Raw genomic sequence first — 25,481 nt, forward strand, 5'->3', positions numbered from 1 at the left:
GTGTGTGTGTTGGTGGGGTGTGAGACTACTTCACTGCAAATGTCTGCATTTCTACTGCACAGACAGACTTCAATCTGAATAACTCTAAGAGGAAAAACATTACCTCAGCCTCAAAGAGTGGAGTTCCTAAATACAGCGATTCCTGGATCTTCACAATGAGACTCTTTCACCTTCTTTGGCTTTTTATCCTGTTACTGAACAGTGAGTCATCTTTACAACAGAATGGTAAGCATGTCAGATTTCAGGACCATTTTCTCTGTTGTTTTACTGCCGTTAGAAAACAACACGCATGCATACATTACATACATACATTGTTGTCAGTTGATGCTTTGGGCCTAAAACACCAGCTCAAAAAGAAAATCTATGTTACCAATTTCTATGAACGCCATGTCTATAATGCATAATAAGCACATTTATAAGACATATTTCATAAGCCCTTGTATAAATCTTAAAAAATGTATAGAATCATGGCAACTTATAACAAGGTTAATAAAGTATTGTAAGTGGTGGACATTATGTATTATAAGTTAATGTTTTATACCTCCATGTTAAAGTGACAACAGTGTTTGAAAGAAGAGTCTGAGTCCTGGGTTACAGAATACATCATAATGACTACCATAACTTTAGCCAGTTATAGAGAACTGTTCTGATGAATCATAACTGATGTGAATAATGTCTTATAAACCAAAAATACACTATAGCATGACTTGGAGCTTTAAGCAAGGTGACATTACTGTATAATGTTATGGCTATTGTACAATACAACACATTTATGAGGACTTATTTTTTATATTTTTATGGGGTTTACAGTGTTGAACTTAAATGATGATTAAAACATGATATGGTGTCAATTTACACATTACCATTATATAACGCCCACAGGAGACAATGTACAATACTCTATCAGCAACGCCCGTTATCACATACAAACAGCAAAAATAAATTAAATGAATAAAACAGAATATTAATAGAAATAATAAAAATATTGAAATAATGATGAGGACTTATGAGCAGTATTTGCTGGCTGCAAGTTAGGACAAAAAATTATTCCAAATAATTATCAAAGCCATGTCAAGTCTTTATTTTCCAAAGCAGACAACTTCTCATTTTAATTTAAACAGACAATGGCACCATCACACCAAACACAGTGGCTAATGGCACAGGACTGGGCTAGTATAGAGCATTGGTTAATCTCTTAGGAAAGGTGTTAATGTGCAACAGAGAGTTGCTGTAAGTGAGCTCAGCCAATCTACACTGGGTAAAAAAAAAAAAAAAAATCAATGCAATCCCAGTTTAACGTTTTTATCCACCAGTGAAAAAAGGTCGTACTTAGATATGTACTTAGCTTTTCAACAATTACGAACAGCCAATTTCTTAATGTCATGCTATACCTATAGTCCTGCACTTTAGCTGTAATCCCACATGTATACACACTGAAGCCAGACCTTCAAAATACACAAAATTAGGAATTCATGGAATTTAAGCTGTTATCGATGATTATTACCTCCAAATGTCTAAGAAAGGTACATCATTTTACTCTTCTTGAATCAGGTTCAACAAGTACTGATCATTTACCTTTTAATGAAAACTTGTAGTAATATTAATACTTGTGTGTATTCTTCAACAGAGATTAAATGTACAGTACCTCCGATAGAAAATGGTTATGTGCCTGATCGCGATATACAAAAGTACAAAGAACATGATGTCCTGCTTATAGGTTGATACATTTGAAATTTTTGTTATCCAATTTATTTATTTTTATCATATTTTTCCTTCCAGCCCAACAGTGCCCAGTGATTCATGTGGACAGTAAAGTCCAGGTGAATGGGGACCCAGAGGAAGCAACCTATGGCAATGTAGTTCGGTTCAGCTGCAAGTCCAACAGTTACATCCTGTCAGATCCTGCGTCAGCGGAGTTGTATTGTAATGAAAATGGAGAGTGGAGTGGCCAACCTCCAAAATGCATAGGTGCATGCATACATGCAAAAAACACCATAGCAACCAATCACCTGGCAACTACTTATTAAAACCAAACACAAGCACTAACCACGTCATGACCACAATGTAGTCCACACATGTCAAACTCAAGGCCCTCGGGCCAAATCCGGCCCCTTGCAGATTATGATCCGCCCGCATATCAATTTAGGTTCACAATCGATTTTGGCCCACCTAGTTGTCGCCAAAACCAAAAACACGGGAATGTGTTTTTTAACTTTAGTTACGCGACACTCCAAGCAGAATTTGGCAGATTTGCCGACTTTTGAGACTCAGAAATCCCTTCATTATTAGGCAGAAACATTGTTGTAAAAAAAAGAAAAGATAATTGTTTTTGCTTGATTTGCTAAATTCTATGATGGCTAACGAACATTTTTGCCGCCTTTTGTAGGGCTTTATGTCGACAAAAATGCAACAAAAAGCATAAAAAAATGTCGGAAAATGCGACAAAAATGTCAAAAAAATGCGACAATTTAAATCTGAGAAAGCCATAAAGAAGTCGGGGAAAAAAACATGCAAAATGACTACAGAGCTACAGCGATGTCAAAAAAGCGACATGCAGTAATACAGTCAAAGATATTTTACAACAAAAGCAAGTCAATAACCTTTACATGTCTGGCCCTTGATTTGATTCTCTTTTTCCAGTGTGGCCCTTAGTGAAAATGAGTTTGACACCCCGGATGTAGTCTAACATCATGTCAACCAACAGAGTTAATGGCTGCAGCTGATGCAGAAGTTTCTGTTGATGCCACTATAGCGTCAGTAGTTGACGAACTGGACGGTATATTTTTGCTTGAAAAAAAACAAACCACTGCATTTAAAGCTTTTTTTGGAAAAGAAAAATGTTTGCCTGTTCTTCCATCAGGATTTGGCAAAATCTTCAAAAAATGACTTCTGAATGTTCAAAATAGGCACATCATTTTACTCCCAAATGAAGTTCATCAGTACTGATAATTTGCCTTTAATATGAAAATTGGTAATAATATTAATGCTTGTGTGTATTGTTCAACAGAGATTAAATGTGCAGTACCTCCGATAGAAAATGGTTATGTGCCTGATCACAATATCCGAGAGTACAAAGAACATGATGTCCTGGACTTTAGGTGTAATGTTGGATATACAGTGGGGGAAATAAGTATTTGACCCCTTGCTGATTTTGCAGGTTTGCCCACTTACAAAGAATGCAAAAATCTACAATTGTAATCATATGTACATTCTAACAGTGAAAGACAGAATCCCAAAGAAAATTCCAGAAAATCACATCATATGAATTTATTAAAATTGATAACCATCTGATGAGAAAAACAAGTATTTGACCCCTGGACAAACAGCAAGTATTCTGGCTCCTACAAGCCAGTTAGTCTTTCTTTAAGTCTTTCTTTAAGACACAGCCCCAATCCGAACCAATTATCTACATCAAATACACCTGCCTCACCTCGTTACCTGTATAAAAGACACCTGTCAACACCCAAACAACCAGCATCCAACATCACCACCATGGGCAAGACCAAAGAGCTTTCTACGGACATCAGGGACAAAATTGTTGATCTGCACAAGGCTGGGATGGGCTACAAGAGAATCGGAAAGCAACTTGAGAGAAAAGATCAACTGTCGGTGCAGTTATCAGGAAATGGAAGAAGCACCACACCACCGCCAACCTCCCTCGGGTCTGGGCCTCCACACAAGATCTTGCCTCGTGGGGTGTCCCTGATCATGCGAACGGTGAGGAATCATCCCAAAACCACAAGGGGGAACTGATGAATCAACTGAAGGCAGCTGGGACCACAGTTACAAAAGAAACGGTTGGTAACACACTACGCCGTCATGGATTGAAATCCTGCAGCGCACGCAAGGTCCCCTGCTCAAGAAGAAACATGTACAGGCCCGCATGAAGTTCGCCATTCACCACCTGGACAACTCAGAAGAGGCCTGGAAGAAGGTGATGTGGTCAGATGAGACCAAAATAGAACTTTTTGGCCTCAACCCAACTCGTCGTGTTTGGAGGGCAAAGAACACAGAGTACAACCCAAAGAACACCATCCCCACCGTCAAGCATGGTGGTGGCAACATCATGCTTTGGGGTGCTTTTCAGCCAAGGGGACGGGACAACTCCATCGTATTGAGGGGAGGATGGGACGGGGCCATGTATTGTGGAATTCTGGACCGACATCTCCTTCCCTCAGTGAGAGAGCTGAAGATGGGTCGAGGATGGGTGTTTCAGCACGACAACGACCCTAAGCACACCGCCAAAGCAACAAAAGAGTGGCTGAAGAAGAAGCACATCAAGGTTCTGGAGTGGCCTAGCCAGTCTCCAGACCTGAATCCAATTGAAAATCTTTGGAGGGAGCTTAAAATTGAGTTGCCAGGCGACAACCTCGGAACCTGAATGATTTGGAGGCTGTCTGCAGGGGAGGAGGGCCAACATCCCTGCCGAAATGTGCACAAACCTTGTCACCAACTATAAAAACCGTTTGACATCTGTGCTGGCCAATAATGGCTTTTCTACAAAATATTAACATGCTGTTTGTCCAGGGGGTCAAATACTTGTTTTTCCTCATCAGATGGTTATCAATTTTAATAAATTCATATGATGTGATTTTCTGGAATTTTCTTTGGGATTCTGTCTTTCCCTGTTAGAATGTACATATGATTACAATTGTAGATTTTTGCATTCTTTGTAAGTGGGCAAACCTGCAAAATCAGCAAGGGGTCAAAAACTTATTTCCCCCACTGTAAACCCACTGAAGACAGACCCTCAAAATGCACAAAAGTAGGAATAAGAGCCGAGTGGACCCCCACACCTGCGTGTGAACGTAAGTATAAACTGATTAATACAATTTATTGGTTATATCACACTGACCAGTGGAAATTGGTGCTAACAGATGATGTGCTTCATTTCCCAACAAATGCAGCAATAAAATGTAGACTGATTCTGCCGCCAATCGAGGGAACCAGGTATGACCCTGATTCCAGAAATGTGTTTTTACCTGGTGAGCGACTGAGAGTCATTTGTGGAGAGAAGTACGGCATTTCTAACAATCAGCAATCAGCAGTAACTACATGTTATGAAAAAGGAGAGTGGACTATCAGACCAGTATGCACAGGTACAACCATAGACAGACTGTGAGATTGTTGTTCTCTACTGTGTGTGTATGGTTTATTAACCTGTGATGATGATTATCAATCTTTACTGAAGATACACAAGTCTGTCTCTTATTCTAGAGGTCGTATGCAGCAATCGAAGACCGCAACATGTGGATTACTGGGGTGTCAGATACTGGGGACATCTTCAATCAAAAATGGGTGAGACTATAAGCTATAGTTGTGAGACAGGCTTCAAGAGCACAGATGATGCTACCTGGGCCACATGCACCAGAGATGGATGGACACCAAATCCACTCTGTCAAGGTATTTTAAAATGAATCTTGCATTTATGATTGTTAATGTTGGTATCCATATTTGTGAAAGTGAAGAAGAAGCTTTTGGTCCAGTTAGGATTAATATTTCTACTCTAATGGCTATTTTTTCACTAGAAAAGTCCCAGGAACTAAACTCTGTAACTAAATCAGGAAATAAAAAGTCCCTTTTTCCATTTCAGTCACTTCATTATTTATCTGTCCTGGTACCATGGTGCTCATTGCAGAGGAAATAAATCTGCAAATACTGTGTTATGTTGCGTAGTACTCCACACCGCTTCACTACAAGGCTACTTCACGTTCACTCCCATACACACCCCTCACCCCACAACATAAATACAGAAATAACTGTTGGTGATCACATTCAAAAAGAAGCAGGTGCCCATATTATTTTCAAAATATAGCCCCAGAATAGTCAGCAGATCATTATTATTCTGGCCTTTTTGCACTCTGTCACACGCTGTCAATCTCTTGATGTCTTTGCTTACAAGTCCATACTCCCCATATCGCTATTTCTAGAACTATGTTTTTATGTGTACTAACAAGTGTGAAATACATGTCATCGCAACTCAAGATACAGCACATGTGCCAACACTGACTTTGTTGTCCTGAACGTCCTTACCTGTACACCTTGGATTCCCGATCCAACCATTTTCTCTACAGGTTAGAGTGAATTCTCCTTGATAACAATCTTTGCAGCCATAACGGACCTGTTCATTGTAGCGGTATGTCTGCTTGTATTCTCTGATAATATCTGCCTCCAGGATATCCTTTCTGTCACGTTTTTACTTAAAAACAAAAGCAGCAGTATGAAAGACTACTTCAGTCCTTCCAGAAATTTTTTTTGTAATTGTTGCGGGCAAAAATCCTTGATTATCGGCCCTTTTTTAAAAAAAATGCGATGGAATATGCGGGATATTTATGCAATTTTATGCGCTGAAATTGCAGGAACTTGCAAAAACTACGGTTTGATGAAAAATTTAAAAAAAAGTGATTCCCCCAACACCCTACTTTTCGATGATGTTCACGTCGCGTAATTACGCGCCTTCTTTGGCTTTTTATCCTGTTACTGAACAGTGAGTCATCTTTACAGAATGGTAAGCATGTCAGATTTCAGGACCATTTTCTCTGTTGTTTTACTGCCGTTAGAAAACAACACGCATGCATACATTACATACATACATTGTTGTCAGTTGATGCTTTGGGCCTAAAACACCAGCTCAAAAAGAAAATCTATGTTACCAATTTCTATGAACGCCATGTCTATAATGCATAATAAGCACATTTATAAGACATATTTCATAAGCCCTTGTATAAATCTTAAAAAATGTATAGAATCATGGCAACTTATAACAAGGTTAATAAAGTATTGTAAGTGGTGGACATTATGTATTATAAGTTAATGTTTTATACCTCCATGTTAAAGTGACAACAGTGTTTGAAAGAAGAGTCTGAGTCCTGGGTTACAGAATACATCATAATGACTACCATAACTTTAGCCAGTTATAGAGAACTGTTCTGATGAATCATAACTGATGTGAATAATGTCTTATAAACCAAAAATACACTATAGCATGACTTGGAGCTTTAAGCAAGGTGACATTACTGTATAATGTTATGGCTATTGTACAATACAACACATTTATGAGGACTTATTTTTTATATTTTTATGGGGTTTACAGTGTTGAACTTAAATGATGATTAAAACATGATATGGTGTCAATTTACACATTACCATTATATAACGCCCACAGGAGACAATGTACAATACTCTATCAGCAACGCCGTTATCACATACAAACAGCAAAAATAAATTAAATGAATAAAACAGAATATTAATAGAAATAATAAAAATATTGAAATAATGATGAGGACTTATGAGCAGTATTTGCTGGCTGCAAGTTAGGACAAAAAATTATTCCAAATAATTATCAAAGCCATGTCAAGTCTTTATTTTCCAAAGCAGACAACTTCTCATTTTAATTTAAACAGACAATGGCACCATCACACCAAACACAGTGGCTAATGGCACAGGACTGGGCTAGTATAGAGCATTGGTTAATCTCTTAGGAAAGGTGTTAATGTGCAACAGAGAGTTGCTGTAAGTGAGCTCAGCCAATCTACACTGGGTAAAAAAAAAAAAAAAAATCAATGCAATCCCAGTTTAACGTTTTTATCCACCAGTGAAAAAGGTCGTACTTAGATATGTACTTAGCTTTTCAACAATTACGAACAGCCAATTTCTTAATGTCATGCTATACCTATAGTCCTGCACTTTAGCTGTAATCCTACATGTATACACACTGAAGCCAGACCTTCAAAATACACAAAATTAGGAATTCATGGAATTTAAGCTGTTATCGATGATTATTACCTCCAAATGTCTAAGAAAGGTACATCATTTTACTCTTCTTGAATCAGGTTCAACAAGTACTGATCATTTACCTTTTTAATGAAAACTTGTAGTAATATTAATACTTGTGTGTATTCTTCAACAGAGATTAAATGTACAGTACCTCCGATAGAAAATGGTTATGTGCCTGATCGCGATATACAAAAGTACAAAGAACATGATGTCCTGCTTATAGGTTGATACATTTGAAATTTTTTGTTATCCAATTTATTTATTTTTATCATATTTTTCCTTCCAGCCCAACAGTGCCCAGTGATTCATGTGGACAGTAATGTCCAGGTGAATGGGGACCCAGAGGAAGCAACCTATGGCAATGTAGTTCGGTTCAGCTGCAAGTCCAACAGTTACATCCTGTCAGATCCTGCGTCAGCGGAGTTGTATTGTAATGAAAATGGAGAGTGGAGTGGCCAACCTCCAAAATGCATAGGTGCATGCATACATGCAAAAAAACACCATAGCAACCAATCACCTGGCAACTACTTATTAAAACCAAACACAAGCACTAACCACGTCATGACCACAATGTAGTCCACACATGTCAAACTCAAGGCCCTCGGGCCAAATCCGGCCCCTTGCAGATTATGATCCGCCCGCATATCAATTTAGGTTCACAATCGATTTTGGCCCACCTAGTTGTGCGCCAAAACCAAAAACACGGGAATGTGTTTTTTTAACTTTAGTTACGCGACACTCCAAGCAGAATTTGGCAGATTTGCCGACTTTGAGACTCAGAAATCCCTTCATTATTAGGCAGAAACATTGTTGTAAGAAAAAAGAAAAGATAATTGTTTTTGCTTGATTTGCTAAATTCTATGATGGCTAACGAACATTTTTGCCGCCTTTTGTAGGGCTTTATGTCGACAAAAATGCAACAAAAAGCATAAAAAAATGTCGGAAAATGCGACAAAAATGTCAAAAAAATGCGACAATTTAAATCTGAGAAAGCCATAAAGAAGTCGGGAAAAAAACATGCAAAAATGACTACAGAGCTACAGCGATGTCAAAAAAGCGACATGCAGTAATACAGTCAAAGATATTTTACAACAAAAGCAAGTCAATAACCTTTACATGTCTGGCCCTTGATTTGATTCTCTTTTTCCAGTGTGGCCCTTAGTGAAAATGAGTTTGACACCCCGGATGTAGTCTAACATCATGTCAACCAACAGAGTTAATGGCTGCAGCTGATGCAGAAGTTTCTGTTGATGCCACTATAGCGTCAGTAGTTGACGAACTGGACGGTATATTTTTGCTTGAAAAAAAACAAACCACTGCATTTAAAGCTTTTTTTGGAAAAGAAAAATGTTTGCCTGTTCTTCCATCAGGATTTGGCAAAATCTTCAAAAAATGACTTCTGAATGTTCAAAATAGGCACATCATTTTACTCCCAAATGAAGTTCATCAGTACTGATAATTTGCCTTTAATATGAAAATTGGTAATAATATTAATGCTTGTGTGTATTGTTCAACAGATATTAAATGTGCAGTACCTCCGATAGAAAATGGTTATGTGCCTGATCACAATATCCGAGAGTACAAAGAACATGATGTCCTGGACTTTAGGTGTAATGTTGGATATAAACCCACTGAAGACAGACCCTCAAAATGCACAAAAGTAGGAATAAGAGCCGAGTGGACCCCCACACCTGCGTGTGAACGTAAGTATAAACTGATTAATACAATTTATTGGTTATATCACACTGACCAGTGGAAATTGGTGCTAACAGATGATGTGCTTCATTTCCCAACAAATGCAGCAATAAAATGTAGACTGATTCTGCCGCCAATCGAGGGAACCAGGTATGACCCTGATTCCAGAAATGTGTTTTTACCTGGTGAGCGACTGAGAGTCATTTGTGGAGAGAAGTACGGCATTTCTAACAATCAGCAATCAGCAGTAACTACATGTTATGAAAAAGGAGAGTGGACTATCAGACCAGTATGCACAGGTACAACCATAGACAGACTGTGAGATTGTTGTTCTCTACTGTGTGTGTACGGTTTATTAACCTGTGATGATGATTATCAATCTTTACTGAAGATACACAAGTCTGTCTCTTATTCTAGAGGTCGTATGCAGCAATCAAGACCGCAACATGTGGATTACTGGGGTGTCAGATACTGGGGACATCTTCAATCAAAAATGGGTGAGACTATAAGCTATAGTTGTGAGACAGGCTTCAAGAGCACAGATGATGCTACCTGGGCCACATGCACCAGAGATGGATGGACACCAAATCCACTCTGTCAAGGTATTTTAAAATGAATCTTGCATTTATGATTGTTAATGTTGGTATCCATATTTGTGAAAGTGAAGAAGAAGCTTTTGGTCCAGTTAGGATTAATATTTCTACTCTAATGGCTATTTTTCACTAGAAAAGTCCCAGGAACTAAACTCTGTAACTAAATCAGGAAATAAAAGTCCCTTTTTCCATTTCAGTCACTTCATTATTTATCTGTCCTGGTACCATGGTGCTCATTGCAGAGGAAATAAATCTGCAAATACTGTATTATGTTGCGTAGTACTCCACACCGCTTCACTACAAGGCTACTTCACGTTCACTCCCATACACACCCCTCACCCCACAACATAAATACAGAAATAACTGTTGGTGATCACATTCAAAAAGAAGCAGGTGCCCATATTATTTTCAAAATATAGCCCCAGAATAGTCAGCAGATCATTATTATTCTGGCCTTTTTTGCACTCTGTCACACGCTGTCAATCTCTTGATGTCTTTGCTTACAAGTCCATACTCCCCACATCGCTATTTCTAGAACTATGTTTTTATGTGTACTAACAAGTGTGAAATACATGTCATCGCAACTCAAGATACAGCACATGTGCCAACACTGACTTTGTTGTCCTGAACGTCCTTACCTGTACACCTTGGATTCCCCGATCCAACCATTTTCTCTACAGGTTAGAGTGAATTCTCCTTGATAACAATCTTTGCAGCCATAACGGACCTGTTCATTGTAGCGGTATGTCTGCTTGTATTCTCTGATAATATCTGCCTCCAGGATATCCTTTCTGTCACGTTTTTACTTAAAAAACAAAAGCAGCAGTATGAAAGACTACTTCAGTCCTTCCAGAAATGTTTTTTGTAATTGTTTGCGGGCAAAAATCCTTGATTATGCGGCACCTTTTCTTAAAAAATGCGATGGAATATGCGGGATATTTATGCAATTTTATGCGCTGAAATTGCAGGAACTTGCAAAAACTACGGTTTGATGAAAAATTTAAAAAAAAGTGATTCCCCCAACACCCTACTTTTCGATGATGTTCACGTCGCGTAATTACGTCACTTCATAACGTCACTTCATAACGTTCCCAAGGCAACAGGGGAAAATGGCTGCTCTTGTGTGAAGTAAAGGCAACATTTTTCAACTTTCTGCTAAGATATATGGGACTTTTTTGCAACGAAAATGCGGGGATTATGAAATCATGCAAGCCACGCATATTTTGCCCTTCAGAGCTCGGAGAGACAACAGACCTGATCTTCCAAAATGGTCGCTCTCCCTCTTGCTCTAAAAAAACATAGCTTATATTGGATATGTTTAAGTAACATGTTAGATAACATAGGAACATGTTAGTTTGGAAAGTAAAGGTAAAAGACCATTGAAGGGGTACCAAAACTAACATACAGTCCCTTGAACCCCGTCAGCCACCAATCACTGATCTCCACTCAAAACATCCCAGCAAAAATCACTCCACTGAGAGCTAAATCATTACCCACTGCGCTGCCACAGTGCTCCTGATGACTCCGCATATTTGAGCTTTTATACAGACTTTAAACTTATAGGGCCAGATACCACACATGCAACATTTAATAACATTTGTTATTGCTTTTTTGTTTACACATGCATGCAATTTATTGATTTTGAGAAATTACCATCTCAGCCAAACCTGTCAAATTTATTCTCCCAGTCAATCCCAAATCTAGTACAGTCATGCTTACACCACTATATAATGAATTTTGTTAAAGACATTATTAGGAAATGAATCACTGAGTAATAGTCACACATAATCTGTCATTTTGAGGTTTCTAAACAACAGCAGTAACAGTAAAATAAAAAGTAAAAAGGTTTTGAGTTTTGCAAGCTTCGGATTTTCTTCTAACCAATCTTATTTTACTAATCCACTGAATACCAAACTAATCCAAATTTAAAACTGATATGAATCTGTTTTAAAAGCACAGCTTGTTAGCTCTGATTAGTTTTGACGTAAGAACACACTTGATGTGTACATGTTTGTTTTGTTTTGTTTTTAGAAATAACATGCAACAGAAAGAATTTGCGAGAGGCAAATATTGTTCTCAATAACAAGCAGACATACCGCTACAATGAACAGGTCGGTTATCGCTGCAGGGATGGTTATCAAGGAGGAGAATTCACTCTAACCTGTAGAGGAGATGGTTGGATCGGGAGTCCAACGTGTACAGGTAAGGGACGTTCAGGACAACAAACTCAGTGTTGGCACATTTTGTTATTGCTTTACTGCTTTTTAAATGCATTCAATTTATTGATTTTAAGGAATTACCATCTCAGCCATACCTGTCAAACTTATTCTCCCAGTCAATCCCAAATCCAGTATACAATACATGTTTTCATGCTTACAACCCAAATATAATGTATTTTGTGAATCAGATTATTGGGAAATCAATCACTGAGTAAAAGTCTCAAATAATCTCTAATTTTGAGTTTTCTAAACAACAGTTTTTGTTCCAAAGTTATGTTTTTCAAACTATCTGAACACCTGAAGGGTGACTTTGAAAGTTACAGCCACAATGAGAAGTCCAATATGCATGCAACGTGCAAAAGTGGTTGGACTGGGATTGAGAGCTGTACAGGTAACATACAACTACAACAAATACAGTTTTAAGGCTACATATGGTGTAAGTTTGTATGTTTTAACTAAAGTGAAAAATTATTTGTGTATCTACCCTGTGATTTAGATCTGCTCCAACATGTGTTGTATTCTTCTTTGACCCGTGTTACACCCTTCCAAAAGTTTCATAAAAGGTTATAAGCTTTTCATAAACAAAGGCTGGTGGGCTGAGGCCAAATGTAATGACGACGTGTTGTCTGGACTTCAACAATGCATTGCTAATTTCTCTTTATTGCCCTAGGGCAGGGATCTTCAACAGGGGGTCTGGGAATCACTGAACAGGGAAAAAACTTACTAAATTAAGACCATAAGGCTTATAACTAAATATATTTCAAATTTAAAGGTATATCTCATGTAAATGTATATTTATATATATATATATATATTATATATATATATATATATATATATATATATATATAAATATGTCTTCAGTTCTAGAATCCCATCCTTCTTCAGTAGGCCTACAGAAGATAATAGAATATTTAGGGGGAAAACTGTTTTTCTGACTGATTTACTGATTTGTATTTATTTTTAGGTTGACATTTTTGACTGCAAAATATTGTGTGATGTAAACATTTTCCGCAGCCCTCACTCATAAAGGTGTGCCACTATATGTGAAACCTTTTAAACTGTGCCACAATATAATACCTCAACGTCTAAATTATTTGTACCAATATATATTTTTTAGAGATTGTAGGCTGTGGGAGTCCACCACCTCTCACAGATGGAGACATCAAGTACACCGTGAAAACTAATTACAGCCATCAAGAAAGGGTTGAATTCTTGTGTCAAAATTACTACACCATGGAGGGTGGGCCTAACACAACCTGCATCAATGGTGAATGGATTGGACAGATGAAATGCCTCAGTAAGTTACAACGTCTTTCACATTTTTCATGTTGCATTTTGCATTTTGCATACATTGTGTAAAACTATTTTTTGGTTTCTGGTGTTTGCATGTAGCCACTTGATTTAAAACAATACATAATGAAAATAGACAAGAAGTAAATAATAATTAACAGGCAACAATGAGTCTTAAATTATACTAACAGTAGAGCTGAACACTGACCTACAAAGCCAAAATGCAGTTACTGCATGTTTGGTAAAAATTAATTATTATCTGCTAAATATATATATGTATATATCAAGTCAAAGCTAGTTGGTGAGATATCCCTGACTAGCCTAAGCTAAAGCAAAATGTACTTACAAATTTCCCTCGGCTGTTAATCCTAATTGAAAAATAGCCCTTTGGAAGAAACATTTTAAGTATGTTATTCCATGTCAATAAATAAATTTGGCAGCTAATGAACGTAATCATGATGCAGACAAAAACAGGTAAAGTCCATTATCTTAGCAAATTAGCAGGAACAGTAGACTAACATCTCAACTTCTGACTCTAGTAAAATTCATGTGACGTGATATGAGTAAACAACTTATAAATCAGATATTTAAATTGTAGATTATTATTATTTTAATACACTTTAAATAAAACAGAAATACATCTGATCCCTAAAACTATGGACTGTAAATTATCTAAATAATAATTTTCCTTTAAAATAGGACAAGCGAGGTGAAAGTACACATTTGGTTTGTAGATACTGTGTCTTCCTTGTTTAGAGGAAGAGTGCAATATCTGCATTTCTTTTAGGTAATATGAGGTTCCTAACCTATCTAAAAAAGGTTTAATTTTGCTATTTTTACTATTAATATTACTGATATTCAGTTGTTAACTCTAAATATATTTTTTATCCAAGATATTTAATCATTATACATGGAGTATGATGTGCAGTAATTTCCCATTATTAAAGTTCTGTTTATCTGTTATCTCTTGCAGAACCCTGTACTGTGGACAAAGAGCTCATGAACAGATATAATATTGCCTTCAGATATACTCATGACGATAAGCTTTATTTATCCCATAATGATTTTATCGAGTTCACTTGTACTAAAGGAAGAGATACCGGCACATTGTCCATGCGTCAGCAGTGTATTGACGGTGTGGTGAACCTGCCCACTTGTCAGTAAAGGTTTTTAGTTAACTGGATGTGATAAACATGATCTGGCTGGACAAACATGTAAACAATTAACAGGAAGTACAGTTATTAACTGATCTTCTGTACCTACTTCTGCTCTGTCAACTGAGACAGTTTTAATAAAACATACATGTTCTCATGTTTTCTTCTTCATATATATTGTTTTATTAAAGCCTTTGGTTAATGTTTGTATGTATTAGTCAGGCCTGCAATGCTGTTAAGCACAACATTTGCATTTAGAGGATTTATTTTTCATACTCTTAATAAAACTTTATATGTATTGTTTTATTAAAGCATTTGGTTAAAGGAGAACTCCGGGCAAGTTTTCCGTTAATCTTGATTGCTATATGTATATGAGTACTGCCGATAGCAAAAAAAACGAGCCGAATCGGTGCTAGCAACACGGAGCTGCTGCAGCTAATGCCGAGCTCCCACTCAGCTAAAGCGGCAATTATGGGGGCATAGGATAAAGAGTGCCTTTGTGCCTCTTAACAGACACAAAACGCAAATTAAATGTCTGTGCAACATGAACAGGGCCCTTACATGACAACAAGATGCATTTAGCAACTTAGTCATTGTTTGAATTCACCTACCCTCTTAGCTGCTAACTGCCGTCTGGGATGAGTGAGTGTGTTCAGCCAGGCTCCCGTAATAATCATCACGCAGCAGTTCCATGTGTATTTGTAGCATATATATCCATTTTGTGTGCTGTCGTTGGTGAATATGAGTCTCTGCAGTGGCGAATTGTGTGGTAGTTTCCTTAGCCAGGCTAGCAGTCCTGACCGGCATCCAGCTTCCACTTCCACCCCGCCTCCCTCGCCTGCCGCACCGACAACAATCCACAGGCGCCCGCTGGTCTGGTGGAGGGTCTGATGGAACAGGTGGTCGGCTAGCGTTAGCTTTCCACCGGCATACTCGTTCAACGTTCCCTGCTGATGATGTCCGTTACCAGCCAGAGGCATCGAGCAACACCGCTGGTCTCCATAGCAGGCGGGAGAAGCTTGCGTAGTGTGTCGAGTATTCCGTCTGTAATAAAGCATCCTGCATTTCTCCGATCTGTACCAATGTATCCTGGTGGTACACATGTGCGGTAGTAGGTAGGTACTGTTTAGCGAAGTTCAAGATGGCTGACGCTCGTTTTGCTTCGGCAAGCCTCGGTGAAAGACGACAGTCCAAACCCCTATGGGCGCGTTGAAAACATGCGGAAGTAGCTCCTACTACTGGCTGTAGTCCATTGCCTCTGATAAAAAAATCTTCAGATGACGCAAAAATCGTCATTTTACGTCATCGGAAGATTTTTTCCAGACCCACAATACAGAGATCTCTCGTCTCAGGGGGACATGAAGGAGGGAAGCCCGGTCATTCAAAAATACTACCGTGTTTCTGCTGATACAAAGCTAAATGCTAAATCGGTGAAGTATCCCTTTAACTACATTCGGATTTTAAGGATTTATTTTTCATACTCATAATAAAACATTTGAATAAATAATGGAGGAGGTATTCAGTATAGCAGGTATTTACTGTTTGAAGGTACTTGTACTTTACTTAAGTATTTCCATTTGATGCTATTTTACAGTTTTACTACTAATACTACAACTACTACTACTACTACCACATTTCAGAGGGAAATATTGCTGTAATATCAACAGCTCCATACCTTATTTCCATAACAGCTAGTTACTCTTCAGATGATAATTTTACATAGAAAATGATATAACCTCATACAATACAACACATTGTTAAAGATTAAACCCAACCTTTTTTTTCTCTGGTGGCACCGTATAAAAAAAGCAGTCTAGTTGAGGCTTCCTTGTCTCATTTTGGAGAACTTTCTCTTCTAAACTTCTTAGATGGTTACCTTCCAAACACTCTTTAAAGCGTATAGAAGTGAAATTCTCTATACTAATTCTTTAGTTTTTTCTTCATTATACAACCCCTCAGCATTATCTTGTGGGACTGTAGAGGGGTCCCACCCCTAGGTTTGTAAAAATTGAATTAAACTACCAACATAAAGTAGATCAAAATAGCTCCACCTCGATGATTTCAGCTGCAGGATTTAATTGTAATGGACATGTTGCATTGGTAAGGATATGTGTACGTTTTCCCCCACTAGTATGTATGCAGTGTGCTTTTAAAGTCATTCCTCCCATTAACAAAATGTGTACATTATATCCTGCATGATAAATACTGATATAATGAGAAAACATAGTAGTGCATTCAAATAGAGCCATGACCAAAAGCCCATATTAAGCCCATATAGTTGAACCTGAGATCAGGGGGAAGAGCCACTGAGCCACCCATTGATTGTGGGGGTGTTCTGATGGTGGGATGACCCTATCCTCTTGCCAGTAAAAGCTTCAGTTGACTGGAAGTTACATGAGCTGTCTGGACAAACATGTGAATGATTAACCAGAGGGAAAAAATATTGTATTGTTGTGTATTCAAGTGCTGTTATCTGTAACAGTTCTAATAATATAGAGAAGAAATGTATTTTGGCCCTAAAGCACTCAGTGCTTTATAAATCAACAGTAGTATTTTAAAATAACTTATTTCACAAACGGGAAGCCAGTTAAAATATCTGAGAACTGGAGTGATGTGATCTCTCCTGGTCTTTAGAGGACTTCTAAGAGAGACATTTAAAAACAAAACTACAGTAGTCCAGCTTGTTAAAGATGGAATGGACAAGTTTTCATAAATCTGAGACATAGGTCCTTTAATGTTTAATATAGTCTTACTGTAAGGTGATACTAGGCTGATTTTGTATCTCATCTTAATATGGATGTTAAACTGTAGGTTTGAGTCCATGACTACACCAAGATTTACAGTGTTGTTTGGTGTCTTTAAAGGGGTGATAGAATGATTATATAGGGTATTTCACACTGTTCCTTAAGGAGCTCCAGCTCAGCGGGTCTGTGAATGGGGAGAGGCCGACCGGGAAGGCATCAAACCCGGCCAGCAGCCGCATGCTGTCACGGCAGATTGTGGAGCTCTTTAAGTCCGACACTGTCTTACCAAATTAGCAATTAGCCATACGTTTTCGTAAAACAGCCCATATTTGAGCTCTACATATTACGAATTTACATACGAACATACAAATTTAGTGATGTAATATCAGAGATCTGCGTGACCAAGATTCAGAAGACTAAGCTGACATCAGGTCAGTGGTGTAGCTTATGCAAATGTTAGGGCGTGACAACGACTAGGAGTTGAGGAGTTGAGGTCAATTTATAGCTTTGTTGAGATTCACCCATTTTCAGCAGCAGTTTCAAATTGTGAGATTTGCAGAGGAAAGAGGTGTCAATGGGATTTTGAGGTTCTATGTATGTCCTATTTACCCACCAAACTGTTGTTTTTCAACTATGAGAAGGTAAAATCGTTTTTGCATTCTATCACCCCTTTAATGATAGCGTGTTGGTTTCTAACAAAGTCTTATAGAACAAAAATATTATTTTCCATTTTATAAGCATGCATGCTCTGTAAGTAAATCCATGTCTGAAAGCTGACATTAATGTATTACTAAGGGACCATTCGGTATTTATGGAATGGACCACTGGAGGAAAATAGGGAGGGTCATGTCTTTTTATTCTTTGTTGAGGGGAGTGTCATCCAACATTTTTCAGTCCAGACGGGGGGGGGAGTCACCCAACCTCCTTCGCTACCAGATGGGTCTGACCCATAAGTTTGCTGGGGGCAGGGGGAGCTGCCCCCTGGTGGCTGAAATGGATAACTGCATTGTTTAATAATTACTTATGGCATGACCAGATATTTTATAAATATCTTAAATAACACAAAACAACTAAATGGTGGTAGGTAATACATCTCTTTTCATATACTGCTTTAGTAAAAAAAATATTTCCTGGCTGACTTTGGGAGCAGCAGGACGCAAAAAACGCAAATGACTGTTGCTAGTCTGGACATCTTACCGTGCCAAGGTTGCAGTAAAGGTTTCCTAAATGCCACATTTGATGTCAGCTTACTAATTGATTGCAGGTTTTGTGTAGATTTGGACTTACGTTTATTCCACTCTGTTTAAACGGCGAAGTGGAGGAAGCCTAGTGACGAGTGAAGTAATGCAGTAATGCAGGAAGTGTGCATTTACTTTCCATGCTTATTGTGTTTCCACAACAATGTTAGTTAGTAAATCTACTGAAATGACCACCACACCATAACAGAGGAGTGGGATGCATCAGATGAGAATGCAGAGGTTAAATCATGTATGGCATGGCTGTAAAAAAACAATGGGAATCTATATATATTTGCCAAGCTCAAACCAGTACAAAAGGTATTGATAAATTGTTGGGGGAGGGTCATACCTTTATCCAAATTGTTTTGGAGGGTCATAGAAAAATTATTACTGGCGAGGGGAGGGTCATGTCTATTTTGACTAAAGGTCCCAAAACTCCTCTGGTGACCCCTTAAATAAATAACAAACAGTCCCTAAGTTAAACAAATATTGCAAAATACTGTTTGGATTTATTTACATTTCTAATCTCATTCCTTTTTGGGGGGAAATTGTGTAAATGTGTGTGTGTGTGTGTGTGTGTGCGTGTGCGTGTGCGTGTGCGTGTGCGTGTGCGTGTGAGAGACTGTTTCACTGCAAACGTCATTTCTTCTGCACAGACAGACTTCAATCTGAATAACTCTAAGAGGAAAAACATTACCTCAGCCTCAAAGAGTGGAGTTCCTAAATACAGAGATTCCTGGATCTTCACAATGAGACTCTTTCACCTTCTTTGGCTTTTTATCCTGTTACTGAACAGTGAGTCATCTTTACAACAGAATGGTAAGCATGTCAGATTTCAGGACCATTTTCTCTGTTGTTTTACTTGCAGTTAGAAAACAACACGCATGCATACATTTTTGTCAGTTGATGCTTGGGGCCTAAGATACCAGCTAAAAAAGAAAATCTATGTCACCAATTGCTTTGAACACCATGTCTATAATGCATTATAAGCACATTTATAAGAAATAATTCTTTCATAAGGCTTTGTAAAAATCTTTAAAGATGTGTAGAATCATGACAACTTATAACAAGGTTTATAAAGTATTGTAAGTGGTGGACATTATGTATTATAAGTTAATGTTTTATACCTCCATGTCAAAGTGACAACAGTGTTTGAAAGAAGAGTCTGAGTCCTGGGTTACAGAACACATCATAATGACTACCATAACTTTAGCCAGTTATAGAGACTGTTCTGATTTATCATAACTGATTATAAATACTTAGTTTTCTAAAATGGAATAATGTCTTATAAACCAAAAATACACTATAGCATGACTGTGAGCTTTAAGCAAAGTGACATCACTGTATAAGGTTATTGCTATTGTATAATACAACACATTTATAAGGACTTATTTTTTATATTTTTATGGGGTTTACAGTGTTGAACTTAAATGATGATTAAAACATGATATGGTGTCAATTTACACATTACCATTATATGTCACATGGAGCTATCGCCCACAAGAGACAATGTGCAATACTCTATCAGCAACGCCGTTATTGAAAACAAACACAGAAATAAAAAAATTAAAATATATATATATATATATATATATATATATATATATATATAACTAGAACTAATAATGATATTCAAATTAGAGATGGCCCGATACAACTTTTTTGCTTCCCGATACCGATTCCGATACCTGAACTTGCGTATTGGCCGATACCGAGTACCGATCCGATACCAGTGTGTCATATATTTTATTATGTTTTAACAGCTGTATACTACTATCCCTGTATGGATGTGATATAAATTCTATCTTTGTTGTCTGTCTGGCTCAGAAACATGAACAAACACAAACAATGAATGCCGAGAACTTTCTTTTTATTCTCCAGTTTGACAGTCAGTTATAACGGAAAAAGAACATAAATAAACTACTTTAACGTAGATTTTCTTTAGGGTTTTATTACGTGGTATCGGATCGGTGCATAAACCCAGTACTTCCCGATACCGATACCAGCGTTTTAGGCAGTATCGGAGCCGATACCGATACTGGTATCGTATCGGAACATCTCTAATTCAAATAATGATGAGGACTCATGAGCAGTATTTGCTGGCTGCAAGTTAGGACAAAAATGTATTCCAAATGTATTAGGGGCGGCTGTGGCTCAGTGGTTGAGCGGTTGCCTGCCAATCGGAAGGTTGGGGTCCGATCCTTGGCCCTGCAGTCCCATGTCAAGTGCAAGACACTGAACCCCGAGTTGCCCCCGATGCTGTGCATCGCAGTGTAAATGTGTGTGAATGATTATCTGATGAGCAGGTGGCTCCTTGTACGGCAGCCTCAGCCACAGTGTATGAATGTGTGTGAATGATGAATGGTTCCTGTACTATGTTAAAGCGCTTTGAGTAGTCGATGAGACTAAAAAGCGTTATATAAGAACAGTCCATTTACATTATCAAAGCCATGTCAAGTCTTTGTTTTCCAAAGCAGACAACTTCTCATTTAACGCAGGCCTCCGCCAAGGCCATGCCCTGTCTAAGTGAAAAATACTTTGTGTATCCGGCATGTGATTCGTATCTGCTCTAAAATTGTAACAGAGGCTACGTTCAGACTGCAGGCCAAAGTGGCCCAAATCCGTGGCCCAAATTTTTTTTGGGGTCAAGTGACCAGGTCAGGCTTCTTCAGAAGTAGTGTGAACACTCAAATCTAGCCCAGATCAGATTTTTTTCAGATCAGATTCAGGCCACTTCCACATGTGGTCCTTAATCCGACCCAGATCTGATTTTTTTCAATGCGACCGCAGTGTGAACAGCCAAGGCGGATTTTATGTGACTTTCACCTCAAAAACCCTCGCTGCGCCCTCTCTCCCCGCGGGGAGGGGCGGGGCCCCCTGCTTCCAGTGCGGCTGTTAACCGGGGCGGACTGTCCTCATTGTTACCCAGCCGCGCGTCGCATCGCCAGGGCGGGGATCGGCTCACGTAAAAAGGTGATGTCGGCAACCCCCCCCGACCCGCCTGTAAACACGGACCAAGGAGTTTAACGCGCTTGCAAGTCTGGGTCGCCCCGTGGTGCAATGAAAGTGAAAGCCGGCGTGCGCCGGCTGAGGTGGGATCCCGGTCCCTCGGAGTCGGGCGCACCACCGGCCCGAGTCGCCGCACCGCCGGGGAGGTGGAGCGTGAGCGAGGGCGAAGCCAGAGTGGCGGAGGCCCGTAGCGGTCCCGACGTGCAATTGGCCGTCGGTCACACAGACCTTTTAATGAAGTTGCAGCCATAACACCGCAAATTTGTCTCTCTTTCTCTTCGTCTTCTCCTCTTCAGCACCTGCGCATGGCTGCCATTACACAAACATTTTAATACAAAATAAAAAATAAAAGCTGAATAATAAATAAAAAATGCTGACTTCCTCCATAACCTCCCTAACTTTAGTGCAACAGCGTGCTGCGTCTGATGTCATTGTTATTGTTTTTTTGCGCATGCGGGTCATTTCAAAACCGCAAACAGTTCACACAGGAATCTGATATAGGCCACATTTTAAAAGGTAATGTGAACAGCCAAACAAAAAATCGGATCTGAGTAAAAAAATCTGAATCAGGCATTAAGATTTGCGGTGTAGCCAGAGTGTCTATTTGCACCCGGTGCGAATAGCCTCAGCTACACAGCTGAGCTATTCACACCCTGTGACGTAACAAAAAAAAACAAGTTGCTTGCATGCACCGAAATCATGGCAGACGACGGACGTTCATCTTCCTTGACAGCAGAAACTGCCATATTAGGAAAGTTTTGTCTCTAAAGTTTATAACAATTGAATTTATAGCGGAAAATGGATACAACAGTTGCGCTTTCTGTCTTCAGTGAAAGCATACAACCGTTAGTTTGTTAGTTAGTACCTATTTTTTTGTATACAGTATGGTTACATAGCAACCGAGGCTTGACGACATCAAGTGGTAAACAGTTGTCTAATATTCCATAAGAACTGCAAGGTGAGTGGTTAGAACACTGAGCTCTGGTCTGGGAGTCTGGAGTTTGAGTCCCTGGTGATGTGATCTTGTTTTTTTTCATTTTGGATTAGATAATTTGCATGCACTTGCGCAAGTCAGGGCCCACGAACGCAAAAAATTTTTTGCAGGGTGGTAGGGGAAGACTCACGAATATGTCTGCTCTGGTTGGGTTGGTTAGGTTTAGGCAAGAGGAGTGGGATTGGTTATGGTTAGGCTAAGAATTTCATGGCGAGCCAATCAGTGATGAGTTCCCTAATGAATATTCATGAATCTTCCCCTACCACCCTGTAAAAAAAAATATATATATCGTGTCCCACGCAAGTTTAGCGTCTCTCTGATGTGTGCGAAATATTGGACACTGCATCGATAATAATCCAAAAAGGTGTAATACATGAGTAGTATGGATAACTGTGTGTAAATATATGCCAAGGTACTGTAAATGCACAGGGGTGCAAATAGCATACATTGATATTTGTACCAGACAGGGTATTAATAGAACACATTGCTGTGTGCACCGGCAGGGTACAAATAGCATTCATTTCTAATTGCACCAGGGTACGAATAGCCTACACTGCTAATTGTACCAGGGTGCAAATAGCCTTACCCAAAAATGTAATGTGTTCTTCTTTGCCCCGTGCTACACCCTTCCTCTGAGTTTCATGAAAATCGAGCCAGTAGTTTTTCCTTTTACCTGCTGACAAATAGACAAAGAAACTGAACTGAAAACAGAACATTTTTGGCAGAGGTAAATGACTAAAACAAAACAATTCTATAGTAATGTGAAATTTAGACTGCATTAGTGTTTTTGATTAAAGATGTCAGCAGTACTTTGAGCTAAATGTTAATGCCAGCATGCTGACATACTCAGAATGACAATGCTAATAGGCTGCTGTTTTGCAGGTATAATGTTAAGTATCTTAGTTTAGCCGGTTAGCATGCTAACATTTGCTATTTATCCATTGATGCTATCAAAATATAACTTCTTTCCTTGTATTTTATAGATACATGTCCAAAGCCTGAAGTTCCAAATGGATTTGCAGTTGGCCCATACAACAACACAATATACTACAGCTGCAATGAAGGTTTTAAGCTTTTTTCACCAACAACGGCTGGTGGGCTGAGGCCAAATGTAATGACAGTCAACTTCAACAATGCATCGGTAATTTATCTTTATCACCCCTACGGGTCATGTTCTAATGAGCATGAAGTAGACCAAAAAATCAACCTTAAGCTGTACATCATGTTAAGGTAGAAAATGAATTAAGGGTTTGGAATCAATAAAGATTTCCTAGGAATTTAAACAATGAGTATTACCTGAAAGAGAGGTCAAACCCACCACTCCTACGCTACACACTGGCAGTGAACGATCTAGCCCTGTACCTCATAGGAAGCAAAATCTGATATGATCTCAGCCACGGCATATTTTAGTTTTTATAGGCTAAGTGAACAAAATACGTGTTAGTTTTAAGTTGTTAAAACTTGATTTATTCATAAAGGGACTTCCTTTTTTGTTATTGGTTATTTATTGCTGATATCACATTTGTTGTTAGCAACAATATACAGAAAGACCTAATTGTTTGTAATCATATCCACTCTAGAGAACACAAAGTGTGGAGAAACTCCTGTGATTCCAAATGGGAAAGTGGTACTTCCACAAAGGCCAGGCCTAAGGCAAATCCATGCTAGGATTACTTGTAACACAGGATACAGCCCTAACGTTAACTACTTAAGTTGTCACGAGGGAGAATGGACGTCAAATAAAATATCACCCAACGATATTTGTACACGTGAGTCATTTTCTTCTTTCATCGTCTTACTTTATCAGATGTATGAATTTATAAAAAGATGACAGCGTGTAACCCAACACTGTACATGCTTTCAACTCTTGCAGCAACTGCCAAGCTCTGCAAACCCCCACCTAAAGTTGAGTATGCAGTTGTTCGGACATCTTATCAGATGGAATACTTGTCTGACTCTCCAGTGACTTATCAGTGCCGTGATCACTATCATATGGAGGGAGAACACACGATTCTATGCAATGATGGGGAATGGGAGGAGAAGAACGTAACATGCACACGTACGTACAAAATGCATTTCAGAAAGTCACATAGAAAGTTTTTGAGAATATTCCAGTTTTAAAGATGTCTTGTGTAGCCTGCTGACTTTTCAAGATTCTGAATGTTATTATGAATGTATAGCCTGACATGCCAGACCCACATCAAGATGTTGGGTCTGGGAACTCACCATTGGCAGGACTCAATCCAAGGGTCGGGATAAACGGTTGTCTTTCAAATTCCCTCTGCACGCAATAGGATAGCACTACAACCAACCAGAGCAACGCTAGTTGATAGATCAAACTTTTGATGTATCCGGTCAGCAAAACGCCGAACACATCTTCCTTTTTTAAGAATGACTTCAGTGCCGTTCTTTGTTCTTTTCTCAAAGAAAAGCTTAACACCAAGTCTTCCAGAGTCGCAGCCAAAGCCGATTTGAAAGACCACTGATCACCAGCAGTGGTCTTTTACCAGGGAATTCACCATAGACATATATAAAATGGACCAACAGATCCCGTTGCTCTGGACGGAGACCAGTGGAGGATATTAGAAGCACTTTTCCGGTGAGCGCTGAGCGTTACTGCGCAGCCTCCAACTGAGAGAGACAATGTAAACGTGACGTGAGCAACCTGCCTGAAAGTTGTAAGTCTTCTGGTAGCTGTGCCAAGAGAAATCTCAATCATTCCCAATCTTACAGAGACGGAGAGCGTAGGTATATGTAAGGAGATAA

The 25,481-nt window shown here is 38.8% G+C and overlaps 2 protein-coding genes and 2 long non-coding RNA genes across 6 annotated transcripts in view; 2 read left to right on the plus strand and 2 right to left on the minus strand.

Annotated features, from left to right (window-relative positions):
• LOC114561036 (complement factor H) overlaps positions 1 to 25,481 on the minus strand; it is a 232,826-nt gene that overhangs the window by 99,368 nt on the left and 107,977 nt on the right. The window lies entirely within an intron of this gene.
• LOC114561038 (complement factor H) overlaps positions 1 to 25,481 on the minus strand; it is a 173,613-nt gene that overhangs the window by 59,614 nt on the left and 88,518 nt on the right. The window lies entirely within an intron of this gene.
• On the plus strand, positions 1,893 to 9,624 carry LOC114561047 (uncharacterized). The gene is made up of 4 exons (XR_003693299.1): positions 1,893 to 1,968; positions 3,008 to 3,098; positions 9,385 to 9,479; positions 9,579 to 9,624. It is a non-coding gene; the product is annotated as an uncharacterized LOC114561047 (long non-coding RNA).
• On the plus strand, positions 23,791 to 24,774 carry LOC114561051 (uncharacterized). The gene is made up of 3 exons (XR_003693303.1): positions 23,791 to 23,856; positions 24,296 to 24,484; positions 24,589 to 24,774. It is a non-coding gene; the product is annotated as an uncharacterized LOC114561051 (long non-coding RNA).

Source organism: Perca flavescens, chromosome 9, assembly GCF_004354835.1.
Source record: "Perca flavescens isolate YP-PL-M2 chromosome 9, PFLA_1.0, whole genome shotgun sequence".
Lineage (NCBI taxonomy): Eukaryota > Metazoa > Chordata > Actinopteri > Perciformes > Percidae > Perca > Perca flavescens.